This window comes from Leptodactylus fuscus, unplaced genomic scaffold (assembly GCF_031893055.1).
Source record: "Leptodactylus fuscus isolate aLepFus1 unplaced genomic scaffold, aLepFus1.hap2 HAP2_SCAFFOLD_369, whole genome shotgun sequence".
Lineage (NCBI taxonomy): Eukaryota > Metazoa > Chordata > Amphibia > Anura > Leptodactylidae > Leptodactylus > Leptodactylus fuscus.
The window spans coordinates 45,827-73,559 of record NW_027440392.1 but is presented as its reverse complement, the minus strand read 5'-3'; the positions used below and the strand labels follow the sequence as shown (position 1 = coordinate 73,559).

Genomic DNA, 27,733 nt, shown 5'->3' with positions numbered 1-27,733 from the left:
GCCACGTCCAACTGTCAATTTTCTCTTTGCTAGCTTGCCAGGTGCAGCAATCTTCTCTGTTGGTCGGTCAGTCCTCTGTCTCTTTCTTTCAACTGAATTGGAAAGGGGTGCACCGATCCTGGAAGTAATGCAATACCAGGTCAATGCGTGGAGTGGACAGAGCAAGCTCCGATTCCAGCTCCCTGTTCTAAAAATCCATTTAATATATGGTCCCCAGATAGGGGACGTATCAGATATTAAACTGATAAGAACAGATACTACACTTGATCTTAGCCAGAAGGCCGAGAAGCGATGGCAAGCGCTCGGCACCTGTTCTGGCGCCCTTCCGTGTTCACTGTGCACCGCTCAAGGTGTGCACCATGCTGCTGCAGCCCTATTTTGTTTTTTTTTTTGTTTTTTTTTCCTTTCCCTTAATGAAGTAGAAATCAATTAGCTTGTGCAGGTTTTCCCTACCTGCCACCAAAAGTGAAAAAAAAGAAAAGAAAAACTTTTGTGCAAGGCAAAGTGACATGTGCAAATGTTATCTTGTGACGCCAGCGGATTTTGCCGAATTTTGCGAATCTGCATAAACCACTCCCACCGTTTGACCACACCCATTCAAGTGTCCGGTCAAGTGCAAGTTCAGAAATAAATTTATGCCCAAAAATTTTAAAAGAATTCAATGCATTTAAAATTGAATAAAATGGCAGCAAATCAGACACTTTGCAGCAGTAATGTCATTTGCAATCAATCAATCAATCAATCAATCAATCAAAGAAAATAATTAATGAAGTACCTTTCAGGTAGAGTCAGTCACAGCATCAGGCCACGTCCAACTGTCAATTTTCTCTTTGCTAGCTTGCCAGGTGCAGCAATCTTCTCTGTTGGTCGGTCAGTCCTCTGTCTCTTTCTTTCAACTGAATTGGAAAGGGGTGCACCGATCCTGGAAGTAATGCAATACCAGGTCAATGCGTGGAGTGGACAGAGCAAGCTCCGATTCCAGCTCCCTGTTCTAAAAATCCATTTAATATATGGTCCCCAGATAGGGGACGTATCAGATATTAAACTGATAAGAACAGATACTACACTTGATCTTAGCCAGAAGGCCGAGAAGCGATGGCAAGCGCTCGGCACCTGTTCTGGCGCCCTTCCGTGTTCACTGTGCACCGCTCAAGGTGTGCACCATGCTGCTGCAGCCCTATTTTGTTTTTTTTTTTGTTTTTTTTTCCTTTCCCTTAATGAAGTAGAAATCAATTAGCTTGTGCAGGTTTTCCCTACCTGCCACCAAAAGTGAAAAAAAAGAAAAGAAAAACTTTTGTGCAAGGCAAAGTGACATGTGCAAATGTTATCTTGTGACGCCAGCGGATTTTGCCGAATTTTGCGAATCTGCATAAACCACTCCCACCGTTTGACCACACCCATTCAAGTGTCCGGTCAAGTGCAAGTTCAGAAATAAATTTATGCCCAAAAATTTTAAAAGAATTCAATGCATTTAAAATTGAATAAAATGGCAGCAAATCAGACACTTTGCAGCAGTAATGTCATTTGCAATCAATCAATCAATCAATCAATCAATCAAAGAAAATAATTAATGAAGTACCTTTCAGGTAGAGTCAGTCACAGCATCAGGCCACGTCCAACTGTCAATTTTCTCTTTGCTAGCTTGCCAGGTGCAGCAATCTTCTCTGTTGGTCGGTCAGTCCTCTGTCTCTTTCTTTCAACTGAATTGGAAAGGGGTGCACCGATCCTGGAAGTAATGCAATACCAGGTCAATGCGTGGAGTGGACAGAGCAAGCTCCGATTCCAGCTCCCTGTTCTAAAAATCCATTTAATATATGGTCCCCAGATAGGGGACGTATCAGATATTAAACTGATAAGAACAGATACTACACTTGATCTTAGCCAGAAGGCCGAGAAGCGATGGCAAGCGCTCGGCACCTGTTCTGGCGCCCTTCCGTGTTCACTGTGCACCGCTCAAGGTGTGCACCATGCTGCTGCAGCCCTATTTTGTTTTTTTTTTTGTTTTTTTTTCCTTTCCCTTAATGAAGTAGAAATCAATTAGCTTGTGCAGGTTTTCCCTACCTGCCACCAAAAGTGAAAAAAAAGAAAAGAAAAACTTTTGTGCAAGGCAAAGTGACATGTGCAAATGTTATCTTGTGACGCCAGCGGATTTTGCCGAATTTTGCGAATCTGCATAAACCACTCCCACCGTTTGACCACACCCATTCAAGTGTCCGGTCAAGTGCAAGTTCAGAAATAAATTTATGCCCAAAAATTTTAAAAGAATTCAATGCATTTAAAATTGAATAAAATGGCAGCAAATCAGACACTTTGCAGCAGTAATGTCATTTGCAATCAATCAATCAATCAATCAATCAATCAAAGAAAATAATTAATGAAGTACCTTTCAGGTAGAGTCAGTCACAGCATCAGGCCACGTCCAACTGTCAATTTTCTCTTTGCTAGCTTGCCAGGTGCAGCAATCTTCTCTGTTGGTCGGTCAGTCCTCTGTCTCTTTCTTTCAACTGAATTGGAAAGGGGTGCACCGATCCTGGAAGTAATGCAATACCAGGTCAATGCGTGGAGTGGACAGAGCAAGCTCCGATTCCAGCTCCCTGTTCTAAAAATCCATTTAATATATGGTCCCCAGATAGGGGACGTATCAGATATTAAACTGATAAGAACAGATACTACACTTGATCTTAGCCAGAAGGCCGAGAAGCGATGGCAAGCGCTCGGCACCTGTTCTGGCGCCCTTCCGTGTTCACTGTGCACCGCTCAAGGTGTGCACCATGCTGCTGCAGCCCTATTTTGTTTTTTTTTTTGTTTTTTTTTCCTTTCCCTTAATGAAGTAGAAATCAATTAGCTTGTGCAGGTTTTCCCTACCTGCCACCAAAAGTGAAAAAAAAGAAAAGAAAAACTTTTGTGCAAGGCAAAGTGACATGTGCAAATGTTATCTTGTGACGCCAGCGGATTTTGCCGAATTTTGCGAATCTGCATAAACCACTCCCACCGTTTGACCACACCCATTCAAGTGTCCGGTCAAGTGCAAGTTCAGAAATAAATTTATGCCCAAAAATTTTAAAAGAATTCAATGCATTTAAAATTGAATAAAATGGCAGCAAATCAGACACTTTGCAGCAGTAATGTCATTTGCAATCAATCAATCAATCAATCAATCAATGAAAATAATTAATGAAGTACCTTTCAGGTAGAGTCAGTCACAGCATCAGGCCACGTCCAACTGTCAATTTTCTCTTTGCTAGCTTGCCAGGTGCAGCAATCTTCTCTGTTGGTCGGTCAGTCCTCTGTCTCTTTCTTTCAACTGAATTGGAAAGGGGTGCACCGATCCTGGAAGTAATGCAATACCAGGTCAATGCGTGGAGTGGACAGAGCAAGCTCCGATTCCAGCTCCCTGTTCTAAAAATCCATTTAATATATGGTCCCCAGATAGGGGACGTATCAGATATTAAACTGATAAGAACAGATACTACACTTGATCTTAGCCAGAAGGCCGAGAAGCGATGGCAAGCGCTCGGCACCTGTTCTGGCGCCCTTCCGTGTTCACTGTGCACCGCTCAAGGTGTGCACCATGCTGCTGCAGCCCTATTTTGTTTTTTTTTTTGTTTTTTTTTCCTTTCCCTTAATGAAGTAGAAATCAATTAGCTTGTGCAGGTTTTCCCTACCTGCCACCAAAAGTGAAAAAAAAGAAAAGAAAAACTTTTGTGCAAGGCAAAGTGACATGTGCAAATGTTATCTTGTGACGCCAGCGGATTTTGCCGAATTTTGCGAATCTGCATAAACCACTCCCACCGTTTGACCACACCCATTCAAGTGTCCGGTCAAGTGCAAGTTCAGAAATAAATTTATGCCCAAAAATTTTAAAAGAATTCAATGCATTTAAAATTGAATAAAATGGCAGCAAATCAGACACTTTGCAGCAGTAATGTCATTTGCAATCAATCAATCAATCAATCAATCAATCAAAGAAAATAATTAATGAAGTACCTTTCAGGTAGAGTCAGTCACAGCATCAGGCCACGTCCAACTGTCAATTTTCTCTTTGCTAGCTTGCCAGGTGCAGCAATCTTCTCTGTTGGTCGGTCAGTCCTCTGTCTCTTTCTTTCAACTGAATTGGAAAGGGGTGCACCGATCCTGGAAGTAATGCAATACCAGGTCAATGCGTGGAGTGGACAGAGCAAGCTCCGATTCCAGCTCCCTGTTCTAAAAATCCATTTAATATATGGTCCCCAGATAGGGGACGTATCAGATATTAAACTGATAAGAACAGATACTACACTTGATCTTAGCCAGAAGGCCGAGAAGCGATGGCAAGCGCTCGGCACCTGTTCTGGCGCCCTTCCGTGTTCACTGTGCACCGCTCAAGGTGTGCACCATGCTGCTGCAGCCCTATTTTGTTTTTTTTTTTGTTTTTTTTTCCTTTCCCTTAATGAAGTAGAAATCAATTAGCTTGTGCAGGTTTTCCCTACCTGCCACCAAAAGTGAAAAAAAAGAAAAGAAAAACTTTTGTGCAAGGCAAAGTGACATGTGCAAATGTTATCTTGTGACGCCAGCGGATTTTGCCGAATTTTGCGAATCTGCATAAACCACTCCCACCGTTTGACCACACCCATTCAAGTGTCCGGTCAAGTGCAAGTTCAGAAATAAATTTATGCCCAAAAATTTTAAAAGAATTCAATGCATTTAAAATTGAATAAAATGGCAGCAAATCAGACACTTTGCAGCAGTAATGTCATTTGCAATCAATCAATCAATCAATCAATCAATCAAAGAAAATAATTAATGAAGTACCTTTCAGGTAGAGTCAGTCACAGCATCAGGCCACGTCCAACTGTCAATTTTCTCTTTGCTAGCTTGCCAGGTGCAGCAATCTTCTCTGTTGGTCGGTCAGTCCTCTGTCTCTTTCTTTCAACTGAATTGGAAAGGGGTGCACCGATCCTGGAAGTAATGCAATACCAGGTCAATGCGTGGAGTGGACAGAGCAAGCTCCGATTCCAGCTCCCTGTTCTAAAAATCCATTTAATATATGGTCCCCAGATAGGGGACGTATCAGATATTAAACTGATAAGAACAGATACTACACTTGATCTTAGCCAGAAGGCCGAGAAGCGATGGCAAGCGCTCGGCACCTGTTCTGGCGCCCTTCCGTGTTCACTGTGCACCGCTCAAGGTGTGCACCATGCTGCTGCAGCCCTATTTTGTTTTTTTTTTTGTTTTTTTTTCCTTTCCCTTAATGAAGTAGAAATCAATTAGCTTGTGCAGGTTTTCCCTACCTGCCACCAAAAGTGAAAAAAAAGAAAAGAAAAACTTTTGTGCAAGGCAAAGTGACATGTGCAAATGTTATCTTGTGACGCCAGCGGATTTTGCCGAATTTTGCGAATCTGCATAAACCACTCCCACCGTTTGACCACACCCATTCAAGTGTCCGGTCAAGTGCAAGTTCAGAAATAAATTTATGCCCAAAAATTTTAAAAGAATTCAATGCATTTAAAATTGAATAAAATGGCAGCAAATCAGACACTTTGCAGCAGTAATGTCATTTGCAATCAATCAATCAATCAATCAATCAATCAAAGAAAATAATTAATGAAGTACCTTTCAGGTAGAGTCAGTCACAGCATCAGGCCACGTCCAACTGTCAATTTTCTCTTTGCTAGCTTGCCAGGTGCAGCAATCTTCTCTGTTGGTCGGTCAGTCCTCTGTCTCTTTCTTTCAACTGAATTGGAAAGGGGTGCACCGATCCTGGAAGTAATGCAATACCAGGTCAATGCGTGGAGTGGACAGAGCAAGCTCCGATTCCAGCTCCCTGTTCTAAAAATCCATTTAATATATGGTCCCCAGATAGGGGACGTATCAGATATTAAACTGATAAGAACAGATACTACACTTGATCTTAGCCAGAAGGCCGAGAAGCGATGGCAAGCGCTCGGCACCTGTTCTGGCGCCCTTCCGTGTTCACTGTGCACCGCTCAAGGTGTGCACCATGCTGCTGCAGCCCTATTTTGTTTTTTTTTTTGTTTTTTTTTCCTTTCCCTTAATGAAGTAGAAATCAATTAGCTTGTGCAGGTTTTCCCTACCTGCCACCAAAAGTGAAAAAAAAGAAAAGAAAAACTTTTGTGCAAGGCAAAGTGACATGTGCAAATGTTATCTTGTGACGCCAGCGGATTTTGCCGAATTTTGCGAATCTGCATAAACCACTCCCACCGTTTGACCACACCCATTCAAGTGTCCGGTCAAGTGCAAGTTCAGAAATAAATTTATGCCCAAAAATTTTAAAAGAATTCAATGCATTTAAAATTGAATAAAATGGCAGCAAATCAGACACTTTGCAGCAGTAATGTCATTTGCAATCAATCAATCAATCAATCAATCAATCAAAGAAAATAATTAATGAAGTACCTTTCAGGTAGAGTCAGTCACAGCATCAGGCCACGTCCAACTGTCAATTTTCTCTTTGCTAGCTTGCCAGGTGCAGCAATCTTCTCTGTTGGTCGGTCAGTCCTCTGTCTCTTTCTTTCAACTGAATTGGAAAGGGGTGCACCGATCCTGGAAGTAATGCAATACCAGGTCAATGCGTGGAGTGGACAGAGCAAGCTCCGATTCCAGCTCCCTGTTCTAAAAATCCATTTAATATATGGTCCCCAGATAGGGGACGTATCAGATATTAAACTGATAAGAACAGATACTACACTTGATCTTAGCCAGAAGGCCGAGAAGCGATGGCAAGCGCTCGGCACCTGTTCTGGCGCCCTTCCGTGTTCACTGTGCACCGCTCAAGGTGTGCACCATGCTGCTGCAGCCCTATTTTGTTTTTTTTTTTGTTTTTTTTTCCTTTCCCTTAATGAAGTAGAAATCAATTAGCTTGTGCAGGTTTTCCCTACCTGCCACCAAAAGTGAAAAAAAAGAAAAGAAAAACTTTTGTGCAAGGCAAAGTGACATGTGCAAATGTTATCTTGTGACGCCAGCGGATTTTGCCGAATTTTGCGAATCTGCATAAACCACTCCCACCGTTTGACCACACCCATTCAAGTGTCCGGTCAAGTGCAAGTTCAGAAATAAATTTATGCCCAAAAATTTTAAAAGAATTCAATGCATTTAAAATTGAATAAAATGGCAGCAAATCAGACACTTTGCAGCAGTAATGTCATTTGCAATCAATCAATCAATCAATCAATCAATCAAAGAAAATAATTAATGAAGTACCTTTCAGGTAGAGTCAGTCACAGCATCAGGCCACGTCCAACTGTCAATTTTCTCTTTGCTAGCTTGCCAGGTGCAGCAATCTTCTCTGTTGGTCGGTCAGTCCTCTGTCTCTTTCTTTCAACTGAATTGGAAAGGGGTGCACCGATCCTGGAAGTAATGCAATACCAGGTCAATGCGTGGAGTGGACAGAGCAAGCTCCGATTCCAGCTCCCTGTTCTAAAAATCCATTTAATATATGGTCCCCAGATAGGGGACGTATCAGATATTAAACTGATAAGAACAGATACTACACTTGATCTTAGCCAGAAGGCCGAGAAGCGATGGCAAGCGCTCGGCACCTGTTCTGGCGCCCTTCCGTGTTCACTGTGCACCGCTCAAGGTGTGCACCATGCTGCTGCAGCCCTATTTTGTTTTTTTTTTTGTTTTTTTTTCCTTTCCCTTAATGAAGTAGAAATCAATTAGCTTGTGCAGGTTTTCCCTACCTGCCACCAAAAGTGAAAAAAAAGAAAAGAAAAACTTTTGTGCAAGGCAAAGTGACATGTGCAAATGTTATCTTGTGACGCCAGCGGATTTTGCCGAATTTTGCGAATCTGCATAAACCACTCCCACCGTTTGACCACACCCATTCAAGTGTCCGGTCAAGTGCAAGTTCAGAAATAAATTTATGCCCAAAAATTTTAAAAGAATTCAATGCATTTAAAATTGAATAAAATGGCAGCAAATCAGACACTTTGCAGCAGTAATGTCATTTGCAATCAATCAATCAATCAATCAATCAATCAAAGAAAATAATTAATGAAGTACCTTTCAGGTAGAGTCAGTCACAGCATCAGGCCACGTCCAACTGTCAATTTTCTCTTTGCTAGCTTGCCAGGTGCAGCAATCTTCTCTGTTGGTCGGTCAGTCCTCTGTCTCTTTCTTTCAACTGAATTGGAAAGGGGTGCACCGATCCTGGAAGTAATGCAATACCAGGTCAATGCGTGGAGTGGACAGAGCAAGCTCCGATTCCAGCTCCCTGTTCTAAAAATCCATTTAATATATGGTCCCCAGATAGGGGACGTATCAGATATTAAACTGATAAGAACAGATACTACACTTGATCTTAGCCAGAAGGCCGAGAAGCGATGGCAAGCGCTCGGCACCTGTTCTGGCGCCCTTCCGTGTTCACTGTGCACCGCTCAAGGTGTGCACCATGCTGCTGCAGCCCTATTTTGTTTTTTTTTTTGTTTTTTTTTCCTTTCCCTTAATGAAGTAGAAATCAATTAGCTTGTGCAGGTTTTCCCTACCTGCCACCAAAAGTGAAAAAAAAGAAAAGAAAAACTTTTGTGCAAGGCAAAGTGACATGTGCAAATGTTATCTTGTGACGCCAGCGGATTTTGCCGAATTTTGCGAATCTGCATAAACCACTCCCACCGTTTGACCACACCCATTCAAGTGTCCGGTCAAGTGCAAGTTCAGAAATAAATTTATGCCCAAAAATTTTAAAAGAATTCAATGCATTTAAAATTGAATAAAATGGCAGCAAATCAGACACTTTGCAGCAGTAATGTCATTTGCAATCAATCAATCAATCAATCAATCAATCAAAGAAAATAATTAATGAAGTACCTTTCAGGTAGAGTCAGTCACAGCATCAGGCCACGTCCAACTGTCAATTTTCTCTTTGCTAGCTTGCCAGGTGCAGCAATCTTCTCTGTTGGTCGGTCAGTCCTCTGTCTCTTTCTTTCAACTGAATTGGAAAGGGGTGCACCGATCCTGGAAGTAATGCAATACCAGGTCAATGCGTGGAGTGGACAGAGCAAGCTCCGATTCCAGCTCCCTGTTCTAAAAATCCATTTAATATATGGTCCCCAGATAGGGGACGTATCAGATATTAAACTGATAAGAACAGATACTACACTTGATCTTAGCCAGAAGGCCGAGAAGCGATGGCAAGCGCTCGGCACCTGTTCTGGCGCCCTTCCGTGTTCACTGTGCACCGCTCAAGGTGTGCACCATGCTGCTGCAGCCCTATTTTGTTTTTTTTTTTGTTTTTTTTTCCTTTCCCTTAATGAAGTAGAAATCAATTAGCTTGTGCAGGTTTTCCCTACCTGCCACCAAAAGTGAAAAAAAAGAAAAGAAAAACTTTTGTGCAAGGCAAAGTGACATGTGCAAATGTTATCTTGTGACGCCAGCGGATTTTGCCGAATTTTGCGAATCTGCATAAACCACTCCCACCGTTTGACCACACCCATTCAAGTGTCCGGTCAAGTGCAAGTTCAGAAATAAATTTATGCCCAAAAATTTTAAAAGAATTCAATGCATTTAAAATTGAATAAAATGGCAGCAAATCAGACACTTTGCAGCAGTAATGTCATTTGCAATCAATCAATCAATCAATCAATCAATCAAAGAAAATAATTAATGAAGTACCTTTCAGGTAGAGTCAGTCACAGCATCAGGCCACGTCCAACTGTCAATTTTCTCTTTGCTAGCTTGCCAGGTGCAGCAATCTTCTCTGTTGGTCGGTCAGTCCTCTGTCTCTTTCTTTCAACTGAATTGGAAAGGGGTGCACCGATCCTGGAAGTAATGCAATACCAGGTCAATGCGTGGAGTGGACAGAGCAAGCTCCGATTCCAGCTCCCTGTTCTAAAAATCCATTTAATATATGGTCCCCAGATAGGGGACGTATCAGATATTAAACTGATAAGAACAGATACTACACTTGATCTTAGCCAGAAGGCCGAGAAGCGATGGCAAGCGCTCGGCACCTGTTCTGGCGCCCTTCCGTGTTCACTGTGCACCGCTCAAGGTGTGCACCATGCTGCTGCAGCCCTATTTTGTTTTTTTTTTTGTTTTTTTTTCCTTTCCCTTAATGAAGTAGAAATCAATTAGCTTGTGCAGGTTTTCCCTACCTGCCACCAAAAGTGAAAAAAAAGAAAAGAAAAACTTTTGTGCAAGGCAAAGTGACATGTGCAAATGTTATCTTGTGACGCCAGCGGATTTTGCCGAATTTTGCGAATCTGCATAAACCACTCCCACCGTTTGACCACACCCATTCAAGTGTCCGGTCAAGTGCAAGTTCAGAAATAAATTTATGCCCAAAAATTTTAAAAGAATTCAATGCATTTAAAATTGAATAAAATGGCAGCAAATCAGACACTTTGCAGCAGTAATGTCATTTGCAATCAATCAATCAATCAATCAATCAATCAAAGAAAATAATTAATGAAGTACCTTTCAGGTAGAGTCAGTCACAGCATCAGGCCACGTCCAACTGTCAATTTTCTCTTTGCTAGCTTGCCAGGTGCAGCAATCTTCTCTGTTGGTCGGTCAGTCCTCTGTCTCTTTCTTTCAACTGAATTGGAAAGGGGTGCACCGATCCTGGAAGTAATGCAATACCAGGTCAATGCGTGGAGTGGACAGAGCAAGCTCCGATTCCAGCTCCCTGTTCTAAAAATCCATTTAATATATGGTCCCCAGATAGGGGACGTATCAGATATTAAACTGATAAGAACAGATACTACACTTGATCTTAGCCAGAAGGCCGAGAAGCGATGGCAAGCGCTCGGCACCTGTTCTGGCGCCCTTCCGTGTTCACTGTGCACCGCTCAAGGTGTGCACCATGCTGCTGCAGCCCTATTTTGTTTTTTTTTTTGTTTTTTTTTCCTTTCCCTTAATGAAGTAGAAATCAATTAGCTTGTGCAGGTTTTCCCTACCTGCCACCAAAAGTGAAAAAAAAGAAAAGAAAAACTTTTGTGCAAGGCAAAGTGACATGTGCAAATGTTATCTTGTGACGCCAGCGGATTTTGCCGAATTTTGCGAATCTGCATAAACCACTCCCACCGTTTGACCACACCCATTCAAGTGTCCGGTCAAGTGCAAGTTCAGAAATAAATTTATGCCCAAAAATTTTAAAAGAATTCAATGCATTTAAAATTGAATAAAATGGCAGCAAATCAGACACTTTGCAGCAGTAATGTCATTTGCAATCAATCAATCAATCAATCAATCAATCAAAGAAAATAATTAATGAAGTACCTTTCAGGTAGAGTCAGTCACAGCATCAGGCCACGTCCAACTGTCAATTTTCTCTTTGCTAGCTTGCCAGGTGCAGCAATCTTCTCTGTTGGTCGGTCAGTCCTCTGTCTCTTTCTTTCAACTGAATTGGAAAGGGGTGCACCGATCCTGGAAGTAATGCAATACCAGGTCAATGCGTGGAGTGGACAGAGCAAGCTCCGATTCCAGCTCCCTGTTCTAAAAATCCATTTAATATATGGTCCCCAGATAGGGGACGTATCAGATATTAAACTGATAAGAACAGATACTACACTTGATCTTAGCCAGAAGGCCGAGAAGCGATGGCAAGCGCTCGGCACCTGTTCTGGCGCCCTTCCGTGTTCACTGTGCACCGCTCAAGGTGTGCACCATGCTGCTGCAGCCCTATTTTGTTTTTTTTTTTGTTTTTTTTTCCTTTCCCTTAATGAAGTAGAAATCAATTAGCTTGTGCAGGTTTTCCCTACCTGCCACCAAAAGTGAAAAAAAAGAAAAGAAAAACTTTTGTGCAAGGCAAAGTGACATGTGCAAATGTTATCTTGTGACGCCAGCGGATTTTGCCGAATTTTGCGAATCTGCATAAACCACTCCCACCGTTTGACCACACCCATTCAAGTGTCCGGTCAAGTGCAAGTTCAGAAATAAATTTATGCCCAAAAATTTTAAAAGAATTCAATGCATTTAAAATTGAATAAAATGGCAGCAAATCAGACACTTTGCAGCAGTAATGTCATTTGCAATCAATCAATCAATCAATCAATCAATCAAAGAAAATAATTAATGAAGTACCTTTCAGGTAGAGTCAGTCACAGCATCAGGCCACGTCCAACTGTCAATTTTCTCTTTGCTAGCTTGCCAGGTGCAGCAATCTTCTCTGTTGGTCGGTCAGTCCTCTGTCTCTTTCTTTCAACTGAATTGGAAAGGGGTGCACCGATCCTGGAAGTAATGCAATACCAGGTCAATGCGTGGAGTGGACAGAGCAAGCTCCGATTCCAGCTCCCTGTTCTAAAAATCCATTTAATATATGGTCCCCAGATAGGGGACGTATCAGATATTAAACTGATAAGAACAGATACTACACTTGATCTTAGCCAGAAGGCCGAGAAGCGATGGCAAGCGCTCGGCACCTGTTCTGGCGCCCTTCCGTGTTCACTGTGCACCGCTCAAGGTGTGCACCATGCTGCTGCAGCCCTATTTTGTTTTTTTTTTTGTTTTTTTTTCCTTTCCCTTAATGAAGTAGAAATCAATTAGCTTGTGCAGGTTTTCCCTACCTGCCACCAAAAGTGAAAAAAAAGAAAAGAAAAACTTTTGTGCAAGGCAAAGTGACATGTGCAAATGTTATCTTGTGACGCCAGCGGATTTTGCCGAATTTTGCGAATCTGCATAAACCACTCCCACCGTTTGACCACACCCATTCAAGTGTCCGGTCAAGTGCAAGTTCAGAAATAAATTTATGCCCAAAAATTTTAAAAGAATTCAATGCATTTAAAATTGAATAAAATGGCAGCAAATCAGACACTTTGCAGCAGTAATGTCATTTGCAATCAATCAATCAATCAATCAATCAATCAAAGAAAATAATTAATGAAGTACCTTTCAGGTAGAGTCAGTCACAGCATCAGGCCACGTCCAACTGTCAATTTTCTCTTTGCTAGCTTGCCAGGTGCAGCAATCTTCTCTGTTGGTCGGTCAGTCCTCTGTCTCTTTCTTTCAACTGAATTGGAAAGGGGTGCACCGATCCTGGAAGTAATGCAATACCAGGTCAATGCGTGGAGTGGACAGAGCAAGCTCCGATTCCAGCTCCCTGTTCTAAAAATCCATTTAATATATGGTCCCCAGATAGGGGACGTATCAGATATTAAACTGATAAGAACAGATACTACACTTGATCTTAGCCAGAAGGCCGAGAAGCGATGGCAAGCGCTCGGCACCTGTTCTGGCGCCCTTCCGTGTTCACTGTGCACCGCTCAAGGTGTGCACCATGCTGCTGCAGCCCTATTTTGTTTTTTTTTTTGTTTTTTTTTCCTTTCCCTTAATGAAGTAGAAATCAATTAGCTTGTGCAGGTTTTCCCTACCTGCCACCAAAAGTGAAAAAAAAGAAAAGAAAAACTTTTGTGCAAGGCAAAGTGACATGTGCAAATGTTATCTTGTGACGCCAGCGGATTTTGCCGAATTTTGCGAATCTGCATAAACCACTCCCACCGTTTGACCACACCCATTCAAGTGTCCGGTCAAGTGCAAGTTCAGAAATAAATTTATGCCCAAAAATTTTAAAAGAATTCAATGCATTTAAAATTGAATAAAATGGCAGCAAATCAGACACTTTGCAGCAGTAATGTCATTTGCAATCAATCAATCAATCAATCAATCAATCAAAGAAAATAATTAATGAAGTACCTTTCAGGTAGAGTCAGTCACAGCATCAGGCCACGTCCAACTGTCAATTTTCTCTTTGCTAGCTTGCCAGGTGCAGCAATCTTCTCTGTTGGTCGGTCAGTCCTCTGTCTCTTTCTTTCAACTGAATTGGAAAGGGGTGCACCGATCCTGGAAGTAATGCAATACCAGGTCAATGCGTGGAGTGGACAGAGCAAGCTCCGATTCCAGCTCCCTGTTCTAAAAATCCATTTAATATATGGTCCCCAGATAGGGGACGTATCAGATATTAAACTGATAAGAACAGATACTACACTTGATCTTAGCCAGAAGGCCGAGAAGCGATGGCAAGCGCTCGGCACCTGTTCTGGCGCCCTTCCGTGTTCACTGTGCACCGCTCAAGGTGTGCACCATGCTGCTGCAGCCCTATTTTGTTTTTTTTTTTGTTTTTTTTTCCTTTCCCTTAATGAAGTAGAAATCAATTAGCTTGTGCAGGTTTTCCCTACCTGCCACCAAAAGTGAAAAAAAAGAAAAGAAAAACTTTTGTGCAAGGCAAAGTGACATGTGCAAATGTTATCTTGTGACGCCAGCGGATTTTGCCGAATTTTGCGAATCTGCATAAACCACTCCCACCGTTTGACCACACCCATTCAAGTGTCCGGTCAAGTGCAAGTTCAGAAATAAATTTATGCCCAAAAATTTTAAAAGAATTCAATGCATTTAAAATTGAATAAAATGGCAGCAAATCAGACACTTTGCAGCAGTAATGTCATTTGCAATCAATCAATCAATCAATCAATCAATCAAAGAAAATAATTAATGAAGTACCTTTCAGGTAGAGTCAGTCACAGCATCAGGCCACGTCCAACTGTCAATTTTCTCTTTGCTAGCTTGCCAGGTGCAGCAATCTTCTCTGTTGGTCGGTCAGTCCTCTGTCTCTTTCTTTCAACTGAATTGGAAAGGGGTGCACCGATCCTGGAAGTAATGCAATACCAGGTCAATGCGTGGAGTGGACAGAGCAAGCTCCGATTCCAGCTCCCTGTTCTAAAAATCCATTTAATATATGGTCCCCAGATAGGGGACGTATCAGATATTAAACTGATAAGAACAGATACTACACTTGATCTTAGCCAGAAGGCCGAGAAGCGATGGCAAGCGCTCGGCACCTGTTCTGGCGCCCTTCCGTGTTCACTGTGCACCGCTCAAGGTGTGCACCATGCTGCTGCAGCCCTATTTTGTTTTTTTTTTTGTTTTTTTTTCCTTTCCCTTAATGAAGTAGAAATCAATTAGCTTGTGCAGGTTTTCCCTACCTGCCACCAAAAGTGAAAAAAAAGAAAAGAAAAACTTTTGTGCAAGGCAAAGTGACATGTGCAAATGTTATCTTGTGACGCCAGCGGATTTTGCCGAATTTTGCGAATCTGCATAAACCACTCCCACCGTTTGACCACACCCATTCAAGTGTCCGGTCAAGTGCAAGTTCAGAAATAAATTTATGCCCAAAAATTTTAAAAGAATTCAATGCATTTAAAATTGAATAAAATGGCAGCAAATCAGACACTTTGCAGCAGTAATGTCATTTGCAATCAATCAATCAATCAATCAATCAATCAAAGAAAATAATTAATGAAGTACCTTTCAGGTAGAGTCAGTCACAGCATCAGGCCACGTCCAACTGTCAATTTTCTCTTTGCTAGCTTGCCAGGTGCAGCAATCTTCTCTGTTGGTCGGTCAGTCCTCTGTCTCTTTCTTTCAACTGAATTGGAAAGGGGTGCACCGATCCTGGAAGTAATGCAATACCAGGTCAATGCGTGGAGTGGACAGAGCAAGCTCCGATTCCAGCTCCCTGTTCTAAAAATCCATTTAATATATGGTCCCCAGATAGGGGACGTATCAGATATTAAACTGATAAGAACAGATACTACACTTGATCTTAGCCAGAAGGCCGAGAAGCGATGGCAAGCGCTCGGCACCTGTTCTGGCGCCCTTCCGTGTTCACTGTGCACCGCTCAAGGTGTGCACCATGCTGCTGCAGCCCTATTTTGTTTTTTTTTTTGTTTTTTTTTCCTTTCCCTTAATGAAGTAGAAATCAATTAGCTTGTGCAGGTTTTCCCTACCTGCCACCAAAAGTGAAAAAAAAGAAAAGAAAAACTTTTGTGCAAGGCAAAGTGACATGTGCAAATGTTATCTTGTGACGCCAGCGGATTTTGCCGAATTTTGCGAATCTGCATAAACCACTCCCACCGTTTGACCACACCCATTCAAGTGTCCGGTCAAGTGCAAGTTCAGAAATAAATTTATGCCCAAAAATTTTAAAAGAATTCAATGCATTTAAAATTGAATAAAATGGCAGCAAATCAGACACTTTGCAGCAGTAATGTCATTTGCAATCAATCAATCAATCAATCAATCAATCAATCAAAGAAAATAATTAATGAAGTACCTTTCAGGTAGAGTCAGTCACAGCATCAGGCCACGTCCAACTGTCAATTTTCTCTTTGCTAGCTTGCCAGGTGCAGCAATCTTCTCTGTTGGTCGGTCAGTCCTCTGTCTCTTTCTTTCAACTGAATTGGAAAGGGGTGCACCGATCCTGGAAGTAATGCAATACCAGGTCAATGCGTGGAGTGGACAGAGCAAGCTCCGATTCCAGCTCCCTGTTCTAAAAATCCATTTAATATATGGTCCCCAGATAGGGGACGTATCAGATATTAAACTGATAAGAACAGATACTACACTTGATCTTAGCCAGAAGGCCGAGAAGCGATGGCAAGCGCTCGGCACCTGTTCTGGCGCCCTTCCGTGTTCACTGTGCACCGCTCAAGGTGTGCACCATGCTGCTGCAGCCCTATTTTGTTTTTTTTTTTGTTTTTTTTTCCTTTCCCTTAATGAAGTAGAAATCAATTAGCTTGTGCAGGTTTTCCCTACCTGCCACCAAAAGTGAAAAAAAAGAAAAGAAAAACTTTTGTGCAAGGCAAAGTGACATGTGCAAATGTTATCTTGTGACGCCAGCGGATTTTGCCGAATTTTGCGAATCTGCATAAACCACTCCCACCGTTTGACCACACCCATTCAAGTGTCCGGTCAAGTGCAAGTTCAGAAATAAATTTATGCCCAAAAATTTTAAAAGAATTCAATGCATTTAAAATTGAATAAAATGGCAGCAAATCAGACACTTTGCAGCAGTAATGTCATTTGCAATCAATCAATCAATCAATCAATCAATCAAAGAAAATAATTAATGAAGTACCTTTCAGGTAGAGTCAGTCACAGCATCAGGCCACGTCCAACTGTCAATTTTCTCTTTGCTAGCTTGCCAGGTGCAGCAATCTTCTCTGTTGGTCGGTCAGTCCTCTGTCTCTTTCTTTCAACTGAATTGGAAAGGGGTGCACCGATCCTGGAAGTAATGCAATACCAGGTCAATGCGTGGAGTGGACAGAGCAAGCTCCGATTCCAGCTCCCTGTTCTAAAAATCCATTTAATATATGGTCCCCAGATAGGGGACGTATCAGATATTAAACTGATAAGAACAGATACTACACTTGATCTTAGCCAGAAGGCCGAGAAGCGATGGCAAGCGCTCGGCACCTGTTCTGGCGCCCTTCCGTGTTCACTGTGCACCGCTCAAGGTGTGCACCATGCTGCTGCAGCCCTATTTTGTTTTTTTTTTTGTTTTTTTTTCCTTTCCCTTAATGAAGTAGAAATCAATTAGCTTGTGCAGGTTTTCCCTACCTGCCACCAAAAGTGAAAAAAAAGAAAAGAAAAACTTTTGTGCAAGGCAAAGTGACATGTGCAAATGTTATCTTGTGACGCCAGCGGATTTTGCCGAATTTTGCGAATCTGCATAAACCACTCCCACCGTTTGACCACACCCATTCAAGTGTCCGGTCAAGTGCAAGTTCAGAAATAAATTTATGCCCAAAAATTTTAAAAGAATTCAATGCATTTAAAATTGAATAAAATGGCAGCAAATCAGACACTTTGCAGCAGTAATGTCATTTGCAATCAATCAATCAATCAATCAATCAATCAAAGAAAATAATTAATGAAGTACCTTTCAGGTAGAGTCAGTCACAGCATCAGGCCACGTCCAACTGTCAATTTTCTCTTTGCTAGCTTGCCAGGTGCAGCAATCTTCTCTGTTGGTCGGTCAGTCCTCTGTCTCTTTCTTTCAACTGAATTGGAAAGGGGTGCACCGATCCTGGAAGTAATGCAATACCAGGTCAATGCGTGGAGTGGACAGAGCAAGCTCCGATTCCAGCTCCCTGTTCTAAAAATCCATTTAATATATGGTCCCCAGATAGGGGACGTATCAGATATTAAACTGATAAGAACAGATACTACACTTGATCTTAGCCAGAAGGCCGAGAAGCGATGGCAAGCGCTCGGCACCTGTTCTGGCGCCCTTCCGTGTTCACTGTGCACCGCTCAAGGTGTGCACCATGCTGCTGCAGCCCTATTTTGTTTTTTTTTTTGTTTTTTTTTCCTTTCCCTTAATGAAGTAGAAATCAATTAGCTTGTGCAGGTTTTCCCTACCTGCCACCAAAAGTGAAAAAAAAGAAAAGAAAAACTTTTGTGCAAGGCAAAGTGACATGTGCAAATGTTATCTTGTGACGCCAGCGGATTTTGCCGAATTTTGCGAATCTGCATAAACCACTCCCACCGTTTGACCACACCCATTCAAGTGTCCGGTCAAGTGCAAGTTCAGAAATAAATTTATGCCCAAAAATTTTAAAAGAATTCAATGCATTTAAAATTGAATAAAATGGCAGCAAATCAGACACTTTGCAGCAGTAATGTCATTTGCAATCAATCAATCAATCAATCAATCAATCAAAGAAAATAATTAATGAAGTACCTTTCAGGTAGAGTCAGTCACAGCATCAGGCCACGTCCAACTGTCAATTTTCTCTTTGCTAGCTTGCCAGGTGCAGCAATCTTCTCTGTTGGTCGGTCAGTCCTCTGTCTCTTTCTTTCAACTGAATTGGAAAGGGGTGCACCGATCCTGGAAGTAATGCAATACCAGGTCAATGCGTGGAGTGGACAGAGCAAGCTCCGATTCCAGCTCCCTGTTCTAAAAATCCATTTAATATATGGTCCCCAGATAGGGGACGTATCAGATATTAAACTGATAAGAACAGATACTACACTTGATCTTAGCCAGAAGGCCGAGAAGCGATGGCAAGCGCTCGGCACCTGTTCTGGCGCCCTTCCGTGTTCACTGTGCACCGCTCAAGGTGTGCACCATGCTGCTGCAGCCCTATTTTGTTTTTTTTTTTGTTTTTTTTTCCTTTCCCTTAATGAAGTAGAAATCAATTAGCTTGTGCAGGTTTTCCCTACCTGCCACCAAAAGTGAAAAAAAAGAAAAGAAAAACTTTTGTGCAAGGCAAAGTGACATGTGCAAATGTTATCTTGTGACGCCAGCGGATTTTGCCGAATTTTGCGAATCTGCATAAACCACTCCCACCGTTTGACCACACCCATTCAAGTGTCCGGTCAAGTGCAAGTTCAGAAATAAATTTATGCCCAAAAATTTTAAAAGAATTCAATGCATTTAAAATTGAATAAAATGGCAGCAAATCAGACACTTTGCAGCAGTAATGTCATTTGCAATCAATCAATCAATCAATCAATCAATCAAAGAAAATAATTAATGAAGTACCTTTCAGGTAGAGTCAGTCACAGCATCAGGCCACGTCCAACTGTCAATTTTCTCTTTGCTAGCTTGCCAGGTGCAGCAATCTTCTCTGTTGGTCGGTCAGTCCTCTGTCTCTTTCTTTCAACTGAATTGGAAAGGGGTGCACCGATCCTGGAAGTAATGCAATACCAGGTCAATGCGTGGAGTGGACAGAGCAAGCTCCGATTCCAGCTCCCTGTTCTAAAAATCCATTTAATATATGGTCCCCAGATAGGGGACGTATCAGATATTAAACTGATAAGAACAGATACTACACTTGATCTTAGCCAGAAGGCCGAGAAGCGATGGCAAGCGCTCGGCACCTGTTCTGGCGCCCTTCCGTGTTCACTGTGCACCGCTCAAGGTGTGCACCATGCTGCTGCAGCCCTATTTTGTTTTTTTTTTTGTTTTTTTTTCCTTTCCCTTAATGAAGTAGAAATCAATTAGCTTGTGCAGGTTTTCCCTACCTGCCACCAAAAGTGAAAAAAAAGAAAAGAAAAACTTTTGTGCAAGGCAAAGTGACATGTGCAAATGTTATCTTGTGACGCCAGCGGATTTTGCCGAATTTTGCGAATCTGCATAAACCACTCCCACCGTTTGACCACACCCATTCAAGTGTCCGGTCAAGTGCAAGTTCAGAAATAAATTTATGCCCAAAAATTTTAAAAGAATTCAATGCATTTAAAATTGAATAAAATGGCAGCAAATCAGACACTTTGCAGCAGTAATGTCATTTGCAATCAATCAATCAATCAATCAATCAATCAAAGAAAATAATTAATGAAGTACCTTTCAGGTAGAGTCAGTCACAGCATCAGGCCACGTCCAACTGTCAATTTTCTCTTTGCTAGCTTGCCAGGTGCAGCAATCTTCTCTGTTGGTCGGTCAGTCCTCTGTCTCTTTCTTTCAACTGAATTGGAAAGGGGTGCACCGATCCTGGAAGTAATGCAATACCAGGTCAATGCGTGGAGTGGACAGAGCAAGCTCCGATTCCAGCTCCCTGTTCTAAAAATCCATTTAATATATGGTCCCCAGATAGGGGACGTATCAGATATTAAACTGATAAGAACAGATACTACACTTGATCTTAGCCAGAAGGCCGAGAAGCGATGGCAAGCGCTCGGCACCTGTTCTGGCGCCCTTCCGTGTTCACTGTGCACCGCTCAAGGTGTGCACCATGCTGCTGCAGCCCTATTTTGTTTTTTTTTTTGTTTTTTTTTCCTTTCCCTTAATGAAGTAGAAATCAATTAGCTTGTGCAGGTTTTCCCTACCTGCCACCAAAAGTGAAAAAAAAGAAAAGAAAAACTTTTGTGCAAGGCAAAGTGACATGTGCAAATGTTATCTTGTGACGCCAGCGGATTTTGCCGAATTTTGCGAATCTGCATAAACCACTCCCACCGTTTGACCACACCCATTCAAGTGTCCGGTCAAGTGCAAGTTCAGAAATAAATTTATGCCCAAAAATTTTAAAAGAATTCAATGCATTTAAAATTGAATAAAATGGCAGCAAATCAGACACTTTGCAGCAGTAATGTCATTTGCAATCAATCAATCAATCAATCAATCAATCAAAGAAAATAATTAATGAAGTACCTTTCAGGTAGAGTCAGTCACAGCATCAGGCCACGTCCAACTGTCAATTTTCTCTTTGCTAGCTTGCCAGGTGCAGCAATCTTCTCTGTTGGTCGGTCAGTCCTCTGTCTCTTTCTTTCAACTGAATTGGAAAGGGGTGCACCGATCCTGGAAGTAATGCAATACCAGGTCAATGCGTGGAGTGGACAGAGCAAGCTCCGATTCCAGCTCCCTGTTCTAAAAATCCATTTAATATATGGTCCCCAGATAGGGGACGTATCAGATATTAAACTGATAAGAACAGATACTACACTTGATCTTAGCCAGAAGGCCGAGAAGCGATGGCAAGCGCTCGGCACCTGTTCTGGCGCCCTTCCGTGTTCACTGTGCACCGCTCAAGGTGTGCACCATGCTGCTGCAGCCCTATTTTGTTTTTTTTTTTGTTTTTTTTTCCTTTCCCTTAATGAAGTAGAAATCAATTAGCTTGTGCAGGTTTTCCCTACCTGCCACCAAAAGTGAAAAAAAAGAAAAGAAAAACTTTTGTGCAAGGCAAAGTGACATGTGCAAATGTTATCTTGTGACGCCAGCGGATTTTGCCGAATTTTGCGAATCTGCATAAACCACTCCCACCGTTTGACCACACCCATTCAAGTGTCCGGTCAAGTGCAAGTTCAGAAATAAATTTATGCCCAAAAATTTTAAAAGAATTCAATGCATTTAAAATTGAATAAAATGGCAGCAAATCAGACACTTTGCAGCAGTAATGTCATTTGCAATCAATCAATCAATCAATCAATCAATCAAAGAAAATAATTAATGAAGTACCTTTCAGGTAGAGTCAGTCACAGCATCAGGCCACGTCCAACTGTCAATTTTCTCTTTGCTAGCTTGCCAGGTGCAGCAATCTTCTCTGTTGGTCGGTCAGTCCTCTGTCTCTTTCTTTCAACTGAATTGGAAAGGGGTGCACCGATCCTGGAAGTAATGCAATACCAGGTCAATGCGTGGAGTGGACAGAGCAAGCTCCGATTCCAGCTCCCTGTTCTAAAAATCCATTTAATATATGGTCCCCAGATAGGGGACGTATCAGATATTAAACTGATAAGAACAGATACTACACTTGATCTTAGCCAGAAGGCCGAGAAGCGATGGCAAGCGCTCGGCACCTGTTCTGGCGCCCTTCCGTGTTCACTGTGCACCGCTCAAGGTGTGCACCATGCTGCTGCAGCCCTATTTTGTTTTTTTTTTTGTTTTTTTTTCCTTTCCCTTAATGAAGTAGAAATCAATTAGCTTGTGCAGGTTTTCCCTACCTGCCACCAAAAGTGAAAAAAAAGAAAAGAAAAACTTTTGTGCAAGGCAAAGTGACATGTGCAAATGTTATCTTGTGACGCCAGCGGATTTTGCCGAATTTTGCGAATCTGCATAAACCACTCCCACCGTTTGACCACACCCATTCAAGTGTCCGGTCAAGTGCAAGTTCAGAAATAAATTTATGCCCAAAAATTTTAAAAGAATTCAATGCATTTAAAATTGAATAAAATGGCAGCAAATCAGACACTTTGCAGCAGTAATGTCATTTGCAATCAATCAATCAATCAATCAATCAATCAAAGAAAATAATTAATGAAGTACCTTTCAGGTAGAGTCAGTCACAGCATCAGGCCACGTCCAACTGTCAATTTTCTCTTTGCTAGCTTGCCAGGTGCAGCAATCTTCTCTGTTGGTCGGTCAGTCCTCTGTCTCTTTCTTTCAACTGAATTGGAAAGGGGTGCACCGATCCTGGAAGTAATGCAATACCAGGTCAATGCGTGGAGTGGACAGAGCAAGCTCCGATTCCAGCTCCCTGTTCTAAAAATCCATTTAATATATGGTCCCCAGATAGGGGACGTATCAGATATTAAACTGATAAGAACAGATACTACACTTGATCTTAGCCAGAAGGCCGAGAAGCGATGGCAAGCGCTCGGCACCTGTTCTGGCGCCCTTCCGTGTTCACTGTGCACCGCTCAAGGTGTGCACCATGCTGCTGCAGCCCTATTTTGTTTTTTTTTTTGTTTTTTTTTCCTTTCCCTTAATGAAGTAGAAATCAATTAGCTTGTGCAGGTTTTCCCTACCTGCCACCAAAAGTGAAAAAAAAGAAAAGAAAAACTTTTGTGCAAGGCAAAGTGACATGTGCAAATGTTATCTTGTGACGCCAGCGGATTTTGCCGAATTTTGCGAATCTGCATAAACCACTCCCACCGTTTGACCACACCCATTCAAGTGTCCGGTCAAGTGCAAGTTCAGAAATAAATTTATGCCCAAAAATTTTAAAAGAATTCAATGCATTTAAAATTGAATAAAATGGCAGCAAATCAGACACTTTGCAGCAGTAATGTCATTTGCAATCAATCAATCAATCAATCAATCAATCAAAGAAAATAATTAATGAAGTACCTTTCAGGTAGAGTCAGTCACAGCATCAGGCCACGTCCAACTGTCAATTTTCTCTTTGCTAGCTTGCCAGGTGCAGCAATCTTCTCTGTTGGTCGGTCAGTCCTCTGTCTCTTTCTTTCAACTGAATTGGAAAGGGGTGCACCGATCCTGGAAGTAATGCAATACCAGGTCAATGCGTGGAGTGGACAGAGCAAGCTCCGATTCCAGCTCCCTGTTCTAAAAATCCATTTAATATATGGTCCCCAGATAGGGGACGTATCAGATATTAAACTGATAAGAACAGATACTACACTTGATCTTAGCCAGAAGGCCGAGAAGCGATGGCAAGCGCTCGGCACCTGTTCTGGCGCCCTTCCGTGTTCACTGTGCACCGCTCAAGGTGTGCACCATGCTGCTGCAGCCCTATTTTGTTTTTTTTTTTGTTTTTTTTTCCTTTCCCTTAATGAAGTAGAAATCAATTAGCTTGTGCAGGTTTTCCCTACCTGCCACCAAAAGTGAAAAAAAAGAAAAGAAAAACTTTTGTGCAAGGCAAAGTGACATGTGCAAATGTTATCTTGTGACGCCAGCGGATTTTGCCGAATTTTGCGAATCTGCATAAACCACTCCCACCGTTTGACCACACCCATTCAAGTGTCCGGTCAAGTGCAAGTTCAGAAATAAATTTATGCCCAAAAATTTTAAAAGAATTCAATGCATTTAAAATTGAATAAAATGGCAGCAAATCAGACACTTTGCAGCAGTAATGTCATTTGCAATCAATCAATCAATCAATCAATCAATCAAAGAAAATAATTAATGAAGTACCTTTCAGGTAGAGTCAGTCACAGCATCAGGCCACGTCCAACTGTCAATTTTCTCTTTGCTAGCTTGCCAGGTGCAGCAATCTTCTCTGTTGGTCGGTCAGTCCTCTGTCTCTTTCTTTCAACTGAATTGGAAAGGGGTGCACCGATCCTGGAAGTAATGCAATACCAGGTCAATGCGTGGAGTGGACAGAGCAAGCTCCGATTCCAGCTCCCTGTTCTAAAAATCCATTTAATATATGGTCCCCAGATAGGGGACGTATCAGATATTAAACTGATAAGAACAGATACTACACTTGATCTTAGCCAGAAGGCCGAGAAGCGATGGCAAGCGCTCGGCACCTGTTCTGGCGCCCTTCCGTGTTCACTGTGCACCGCTCAAGGTGTGCACCATGCTGCTGCAGCCCTATTTTGTTTTTTTTTTTGTTTTTTTTTCCTTTCCCTTAATGAAGTAGAAATCAATTAGCTTGTGCAGGTTTTCCCTACCTGCCACCAAAAGTGAAAAAAAAGAAAAGAAAAACTTTTGTGCAAGGCAAAGTGACATGTGCAAATGTTATCTTGTGACGCCAGCGGATTTTGCCGAATTTTGCGAATCTGCATAAACCACTCCCACCGTTTGACCACACCCATTCAAGTGTCCGGTCAAGTGCAAGTTCAGAAATAAATTTATGCCCAAAAATTTTAAAAGAATTCAATGCATTTAAAATTGAATAAAATGGCAGCAAATCAGACACTTTGCAGCAGTAATGTCATTTGCAATCAATCAATCAATCAATCAATCAATCAATCAAAGAAAATAATTAATGAAGTACCTTTCAGGTAGAGTCAGTCACAGCATCAGGCCACGTCCAACTGTCAATTTTCTCTTTGCTAGCTTGCCAGGTGCAGCAATCTTCTCTGTTGGTCGGTCAGTCCTCTGTCTCTTTCTTTCAACTGAATTGGAAAGGGGTGCACCGATCCTGGAAGTAATGCAATACCAGGTCAATGCGTGGAGTGGACAGAGCAAGCTCCGATTCCAGCTCCCTGTTCTAAAAATCCATTTAATATATGGTCCCCAGATAGGGGACGTATCAGATATTAAACTGATAAGAACAGATACTACACTTGATCTTAGCCAGAAGGCCGAGAAGCGATGGCAAGCGCTCGGCACCTGTTCTGGCGCCCTTCCGTGTTCACTGTGCACCGCTCAAGGTGTGCACCATGCTGCTGCAGCCCTATTTTGTTTTTTTTTTTGTTTTTTTTTCCTTTCCCTTAATGAAGTAGAAATCAATTAGCTTGTGCAGGTTTTCCCTACCTGCCACCAAAAGTGAAAAAAAAGAAAAGAAAAACTTTTGTGCAAGGCAAAGTGACATGTGCAAATGTTATCTTGTGACGCCAGCGGATTTTGCCGAATTTTGCGAATCTGCATAAACCACTCCCACCGTTTGACCACACCCATTCAAGTGTCCGGTCAAGTGCAAGTTCAGAAATAAATTTATGCCCAAAAATTTTAAAAGAATTCAATGCATTTAAAATTGAATAAAATGGCAGCAAATCAGACACTTTGCAGCAGTAATGTCATTTGCAATCAATCAATCAATCAATCAATCAATCAAAGAAAATAATTAATGAAGTACCTTTCAGGTAGAGTCAGTCACAGCATCAGGCCACGTCCAACTGTCAATTTTCTCTTTGCTAGCTTGCCAGGTGCAGCAATCTTCTCTGTTGGTCGGTCAGTCCTCTGTCTCTTTCTTTCAACTGAATTGGAAAGGGGTGCACCGATCCTGGAAGTAATGCAATACCAGGTCAATGCGTGGAGTGGACAGAGCAAGCTCCGATTCCAGCTCCCTGTTCTAAAAATCCATTTAATATATGGTCCCCAGATAGGGGACGTATCAGATATTAAACTGATAAGAACAGATACTACACTTGATCTTAGCCAGAAGGCCGAGAAGCGATGGCAAGCGCTCGGCACCTGTTCTGGCGCCCTTCCGTGTTCACTGTGCACCGCTCAAGGTGTGCACCATGCTGCTGCAGCCCTATTTTGTTTTTTTTTTTGTTTTTTTTTCCTTTCCCTTAATGAAGTAGAAATCAATTAGCTTGTGCAGGTTTTCCCTACCTGCCACCAAAAGTGAAAAAAAAGAAAAGAAAAACTTTTGTGCAAGGCAAAGTGACATGTGCAAATGTTATCTTGTGACGCCAGCGGATTTTGCCGAATTTTGCGAATCTGCATAAACCACTCCCACCGTTTGACCACACCCATTCAAGTGTCCGGTCAAGTGCAAGTTCAGAAATAAATTTATGCCCAAAAATTTTAAAAGAATTCAATGCATTTAAAATTGAATAAAATGGCAGCAAATCAGACACTTTGCAGCAGTAATGTCATTTGCAATCAATCAATCAATCAATCAATCAATCAAAGAAAATAATTAATGAAGTACCTTTCAGGTAGAGTCAGTCACAGCATCAGGCCACGTCCAACTGTCAATTTTCTCTTTGCTAGCTTGCCAGGTGCAGCAATCTTCTCTGTTGGTCGGTCAGTCCTCTGTCTCTTTCTTTCAACTGAATTGGAAAGGGGTGCACCGATCCTGGAAGTAATGCAATACCAGGTCAATGCGTGGAGTGGACAGAGCAAGCTCCGATTCCAGCTCCCTGTTCTAAAAATCCATTTAATATATGGTCCCCAGATAGGGGACGTATCAGATATTAAACTGATAAGAACAGATACTACACTTGATCTTAGCCAGAAGGCCGAGAAGCGATGGCAAGCGCTCGGCACCTGTTCTGGCGCCCTTCCGTGTTCACTGTGCACCGCTCAAGGTGTGCACCATGCTGCTGCAGCCCTATTTTGTTTTTTTTTTTGTTTTTTTTTCCTTTCCCTTAATGAAGTAGAAATCAATTAGCTTGTGCAGGTTTTCCCTACCTGCCACCAAAAGTGAAAAAAAAGAAAAGAAAAACTTTTGTGCAAGGCAAAGTGACATGTGCAAATGTTATCTTGTGACGCCAGCGGATTTTGCCGAATTTTGCGAATCTGCATAAACCACTCCCACCGTTTGACCACACCCATTCAAGTGTCCGGTCAAGTGCAAGTTCAGAAATAAATTTATGCCCAAAAATTTTAAAAGAATTCAATGCATTTAAAATTGAATAAAATGGCAGCAAATCAGACACTTTGCAGCAGTAATGTCATTTGCAATCAATCAATCAATCAATCAATCAATCAAAGAAAATAATTAATGAAGTACCTTTCAGGTAGAGTCAGTCACAGCATCAGGCCACGTCCAACTGTCAATTTTCTCTTTGCTAGCTTGCCAGGTGCAGCAATCTTCTCTGTTGGTCGGTCAGTCCTCTGTCTCTTTCTTTCAACTGAATTGGAAAGGGGTGCACCGATCCTGGAAGTAATGCAATACCAGGTCAATGCGTGGAGTGGACAGAGCAAGCTCCGATTCCAGCTCCCTGTTCTAAAAATCCATTTAATATATGGTCCCCAGATAGGGGACGTATCAGATATTAAACTGATAAGAACAGATACTACACTTGATCTTAGCCAGAAGGCCGAGAAGCGATGGCAAGCGCTCGGCACCTGTTCTGGCGCCCTTCCGTGTTCACTGTGCACCGCTCAAGGTGTGCACCATGCTGCTGCAGCCCTATTTTGTTTTTTTTTTTG

General features: G+C 42.0%; 35 non-coding genes across 35 annotated transcripts; all 35 read right to left on the bottom strand.

Annotated features, from left to right (window-relative positions):
• Positions 1-102: 102 nt before the first annotated feature.
• Positions 103-293, bottom strand: LOC142188015 (U2 spliceosomal RNA). The gene has a single exon (XR_012712681.1). It is a non-coding gene; the product is annotated as a U2 spliceosomal RNA (small nuclear RNA).
• Positions 294-906: 613 nt separating this feature from the next.
• On the bottom strand, positions 907-1,097 carry LOC142188013 (U2 spliceosomal RNA). Its single transcript, XR_012712679.1, has one exon. It is a non-coding gene; the product is annotated as a U2 spliceosomal RNA (small nuclear RNA).
• A 613-nt stretch (positions 1,098-1,710) lies between these two features.
• On the bottom strand, positions 1,711-1,901 carry LOC142188012 (U2 spliceosomal RNA). The gene has a single exon (XR_012712678.1). It is a non-coding gene; the product is annotated as a U2 spliceosomal RNA (small nuclear RNA).
• Positions 1,902-2,514: 613 nt separating this feature from the next.
• Positions 2,515-2,705, bottom strand: LOC142188011 (U2 spliceosomal RNA). Its single transcript, XR_012712677.1, has one exon. It is a non-coding gene; the product is annotated as a U2 spliceosomal RNA (small nuclear RNA).
• A 609-nt stretch (positions 2,706-3,314) lies between these two features.
• LOC142188010 (U2 spliceosomal RNA) lies at positions 3,315-3,505 on the bottom strand. Its single transcript, XR_012712676.1, has one exon. It is a non-coding gene; the product is annotated as a U2 spliceosomal RNA (small nuclear RNA).
• A 613-nt stretch (positions 3,506-4,118) lies between these two features.
• LOC142188009 (U2 spliceosomal RNA) lies at positions 4,119-4,309 on the bottom strand. Its single transcript, XR_012712675.1, has one exon. It is a non-coding gene; the product is annotated as a U2 spliceosomal RNA (small nuclear RNA).
• Positions 4,310-4,922: 613 nt separating this feature from the next.
• LOC142188008 (U2 spliceosomal RNA) lies at positions 4,923-5,113 on the bottom strand. Its single transcript, XR_012712674.1, has one exon. It is a non-coding gene; the product is annotated as a U2 spliceosomal RNA (small nuclear RNA).
• A 613-nt stretch (positions 5,114-5,726) lies between these two features.
• Positions 5,727-5,917, bottom strand: LOC142188007 (U2 spliceosomal RNA). The gene has a single exon (XR_012712673.1). It is a non-coding gene; the product is annotated as a U2 spliceosomal RNA (small nuclear RNA).
• A 613-nt stretch (positions 5,918-6,530) lies between these two features.
• On the bottom strand, positions 6,531-6,721 carry LOC142188006 (U2 spliceosomal RNA). The gene has a single exon (XR_012712672.1). It is a non-coding gene; the product is annotated as a U2 spliceosomal RNA (small nuclear RNA).
• A 613-nt stretch (positions 6,722-7,334) lies between these two features.
• Positions 7,335-7,525, bottom strand: LOC142188004 (U2 spliceosomal RNA). Its single transcript, XR_012712671.1, has one exon. It is a non-coding gene; the product is annotated as a U2 spliceosomal RNA (small nuclear RNA).
• Positions 7,526-8,138: 613 nt separating this feature from the next.
• Positions 8,139-8,329, bottom strand: LOC142188003 (U2 spliceosomal RNA). The gene has a single exon (XR_012712670.1). It is a non-coding gene; the product is annotated as a U2 spliceosomal RNA (small nuclear RNA).
• A 613-nt stretch (positions 8,330-8,942) lies between these two features.
• LOC142188001 (U2 spliceosomal RNA) lies at positions 8,943-9,133 on the bottom strand. Its single transcript, XR_012712668.1, has one exon. It is a non-coding gene; the product is annotated as a U2 spliceosomal RNA (small nuclear RNA).
• A 613-nt stretch (positions 9,134-9,746) lies between these two features.
• LOC142188000 (U2 spliceosomal RNA) lies at positions 9,747-9,937 on the bottom strand. The gene has a single exon (XR_012712667.1). It is a non-coding gene; the product is annotated as a U2 spliceosomal RNA (small nuclear RNA).
• Positions 9,938-10,550: 613 nt separating this feature from the next.
• Positions 10,551-10,741, bottom strand: LOC142187999 (U2 spliceosomal RNA). Its single transcript, XR_012712666.1, has one exon. It is a non-coding gene; the product is annotated as a U2 spliceosomal RNA (small nuclear RNA).
• Positions 10,742-11,354: 613 nt separating this feature from the next.
• Positions 11,355-11,545, bottom strand: LOC142187998 (U2 spliceosomal RNA). The gene has a single exon (XR_012712665.1). It is a non-coding gene; the product is annotated as a U2 spliceosomal RNA (small nuclear RNA).
• A 613-nt stretch (positions 11,546-12,158) lies between these two features.
• On the bottom strand, positions 12,159-12,349 carry LOC142187997 (U2 spliceosomal RNA). Its single transcript, XR_012712664.1, has one exon. It is a non-coding gene; the product is annotated as a U2 spliceosomal RNA (small nuclear RNA).
• A 613-nt stretch (positions 12,350-12,962) lies between these two features.
• LOC142187996 (U2 spliceosomal RNA) lies at positions 12,963-13,153 on the bottom strand. The gene has a single exon (XR_012712663.1). It is a non-coding gene; the product is annotated as a U2 spliceosomal RNA (small nuclear RNA).
• A 613-nt stretch (positions 13,154-13,766) lies between these two features.
• On the bottom strand, positions 13,767-13,957 carry LOC142187995 (U2 spliceosomal RNA). Its single transcript, XR_012712662.1, has one exon. It is a non-coding gene; the product is annotated as a U2 spliceosomal RNA (small nuclear RNA).
• A 613-nt stretch (positions 13,958-14,570) lies between these two features.
• On the bottom strand, positions 14,571-14,761 carry LOC142187994 (U2 spliceosomal RNA). The gene has a single exon (XR_012712661.1). It is a non-coding gene; the product is annotated as a U2 spliceosomal RNA (small nuclear RNA).
• Positions 14,762-15,374: 613 nt separating this feature from the next.
• LOC142187993 (U2 spliceosomal RNA) lies at positions 15,375-15,565 on the bottom strand. Its single transcript, XR_012712660.1, has one exon. It is a non-coding gene; the product is annotated as a U2 spliceosomal RNA (small nuclear RNA).
• A 617-nt stretch (positions 15,566-16,182) lies between these two features.
• LOC142187992 (U2 spliceosomal RNA) lies at positions 16,183-16,373 on the bottom strand. Its single transcript, XR_012712659.1, has one exon. It is a non-coding gene; the product is annotated as a U2 spliceosomal RNA (small nuclear RNA).
• A 613-nt stretch (positions 16,374-16,986) lies between these two features.
• On the bottom strand, positions 16,987-17,177 carry LOC142187990 (U2 spliceosomal RNA). The gene has a single exon (XR_012712657.1). It is a non-coding gene; the product is annotated as a U2 spliceosomal RNA (small nuclear RNA).
• A 613-nt stretch (positions 17,178-17,790) lies between these two features.
• Positions 17,791-17,981, bottom strand: LOC142187988 (U2 spliceosomal RNA). The gene has a single exon (XR_012712656.1). It is a non-coding gene; the product is annotated as a U2 spliceosomal RNA (small nuclear RNA).
• A 613-nt stretch (positions 17,982-18,594) lies between these two features.
• On the bottom strand, positions 18,595-18,785 carry LOC142187987 (U2 spliceosomal RNA). The gene has a single exon (XR_012712655.1). It is a non-coding gene; the product is annotated as a U2 spliceosomal RNA (small nuclear RNA).
• A 613-nt stretch (positions 18,786-19,398) lies between these two features.
• LOC142187986 (U2 spliceosomal RNA) lies at positions 19,399-19,589 on the bottom strand. Its single transcript, XR_012712654.1, has one exon. It is a non-coding gene; the product is annotated as a U2 spliceosomal RNA (small nuclear RNA).
• A 613-nt stretch (positions 19,590-20,202) lies between these two features.
• LOC142187985 (U2 spliceosomal RNA) lies at positions 20,203-20,393 on the bottom strand. The gene has a single exon (XR_012712653.1). It is a non-coding gene; the product is annotated as a U2 spliceosomal RNA (small nuclear RNA).
• Positions 20,394-21,006: 613 nt separating this feature from the next.
• Positions 21,007-21,197, bottom strand: LOC142187984 (U2 spliceosomal RNA). Its single transcript, XR_012712652.1, has one exon. It is a non-coding gene; the product is annotated as a U2 spliceosomal RNA (small nuclear RNA).
• A 613-nt stretch (positions 21,198-21,810) lies between these two features.
• On the bottom strand, positions 21,811-22,001 carry LOC142187983 (U2 spliceosomal RNA). The gene has a single exon (XR_012712651.1). It is a non-coding gene; the product is annotated as a U2 spliceosomal RNA (small nuclear RNA).
• Positions 22,002-22,614: 613 nt separating this feature from the next.
• On the bottom strand, positions 22,615-22,805 carry LOC142187982 (U2 spliceosomal RNA). The gene has a single exon (XR_012712650.1). It is a non-coding gene; the product is annotated as a U2 spliceosomal RNA (small nuclear RNA).
• Positions 22,806-23,418: 613 nt separating this feature from the next.
• On the bottom strand, positions 23,419-23,609 carry LOC142187981 (U2 spliceosomal RNA). Its single transcript, XR_012712649.1, has one exon. It is a non-coding gene; the product is annotated as a U2 spliceosomal RNA (small nuclear RNA).
• A 613-nt stretch (positions 23,610-24,222) lies between these two features.
• On the bottom strand, positions 24,223-24,413 carry LOC142187980 (U2 spliceosomal RNA). The gene has a single exon (XR_012712648.1). It is a non-coding gene; the product is annotated as a U2 spliceosomal RNA (small nuclear RNA).
• A 617-nt stretch (positions 24,414-25,030) lies between these two features.
• On the bottom strand, positions 25,031-25,221 carry LOC142187978 (U2 spliceosomal RNA). The gene has a single exon (XR_012712646.1). It is a non-coding gene; the product is annotated as a U2 spliceosomal RNA (small nuclear RNA).
• Positions 25,222-25,834: 613 nt separating this feature from the next.
• Positions 25,835-26,025, bottom strand: LOC142187977 (U2 spliceosomal RNA). The gene has a single exon (XR_012712645.1). It is a non-coding gene; the product is annotated as a U2 spliceosomal RNA (small nuclear RNA).
• Positions 26,026-26,638: 613 nt separating this feature from the next.
• On the bottom strand, positions 26,639-26,829 carry LOC142187976 (U2 spliceosomal RNA). Its single transcript, XR_012712644.1, has one exon. It is a non-coding gene; the product is annotated as a U2 spliceosomal RNA (small nuclear RNA).
• Positions 26,830-27,442: 613 nt separating this feature from the next.
• LOC142187975 (U2 spliceosomal RNA) lies at positions 27,443-27,633 on the bottom strand. The gene has a single exon (XR_012712643.1). It is a non-coding gene; the product is annotated as a U2 spliceosomal RNA (small nuclear RNA).
• Between the last annotated feature and the right edge of the window lie 100 nt (positions 27,634-27,733).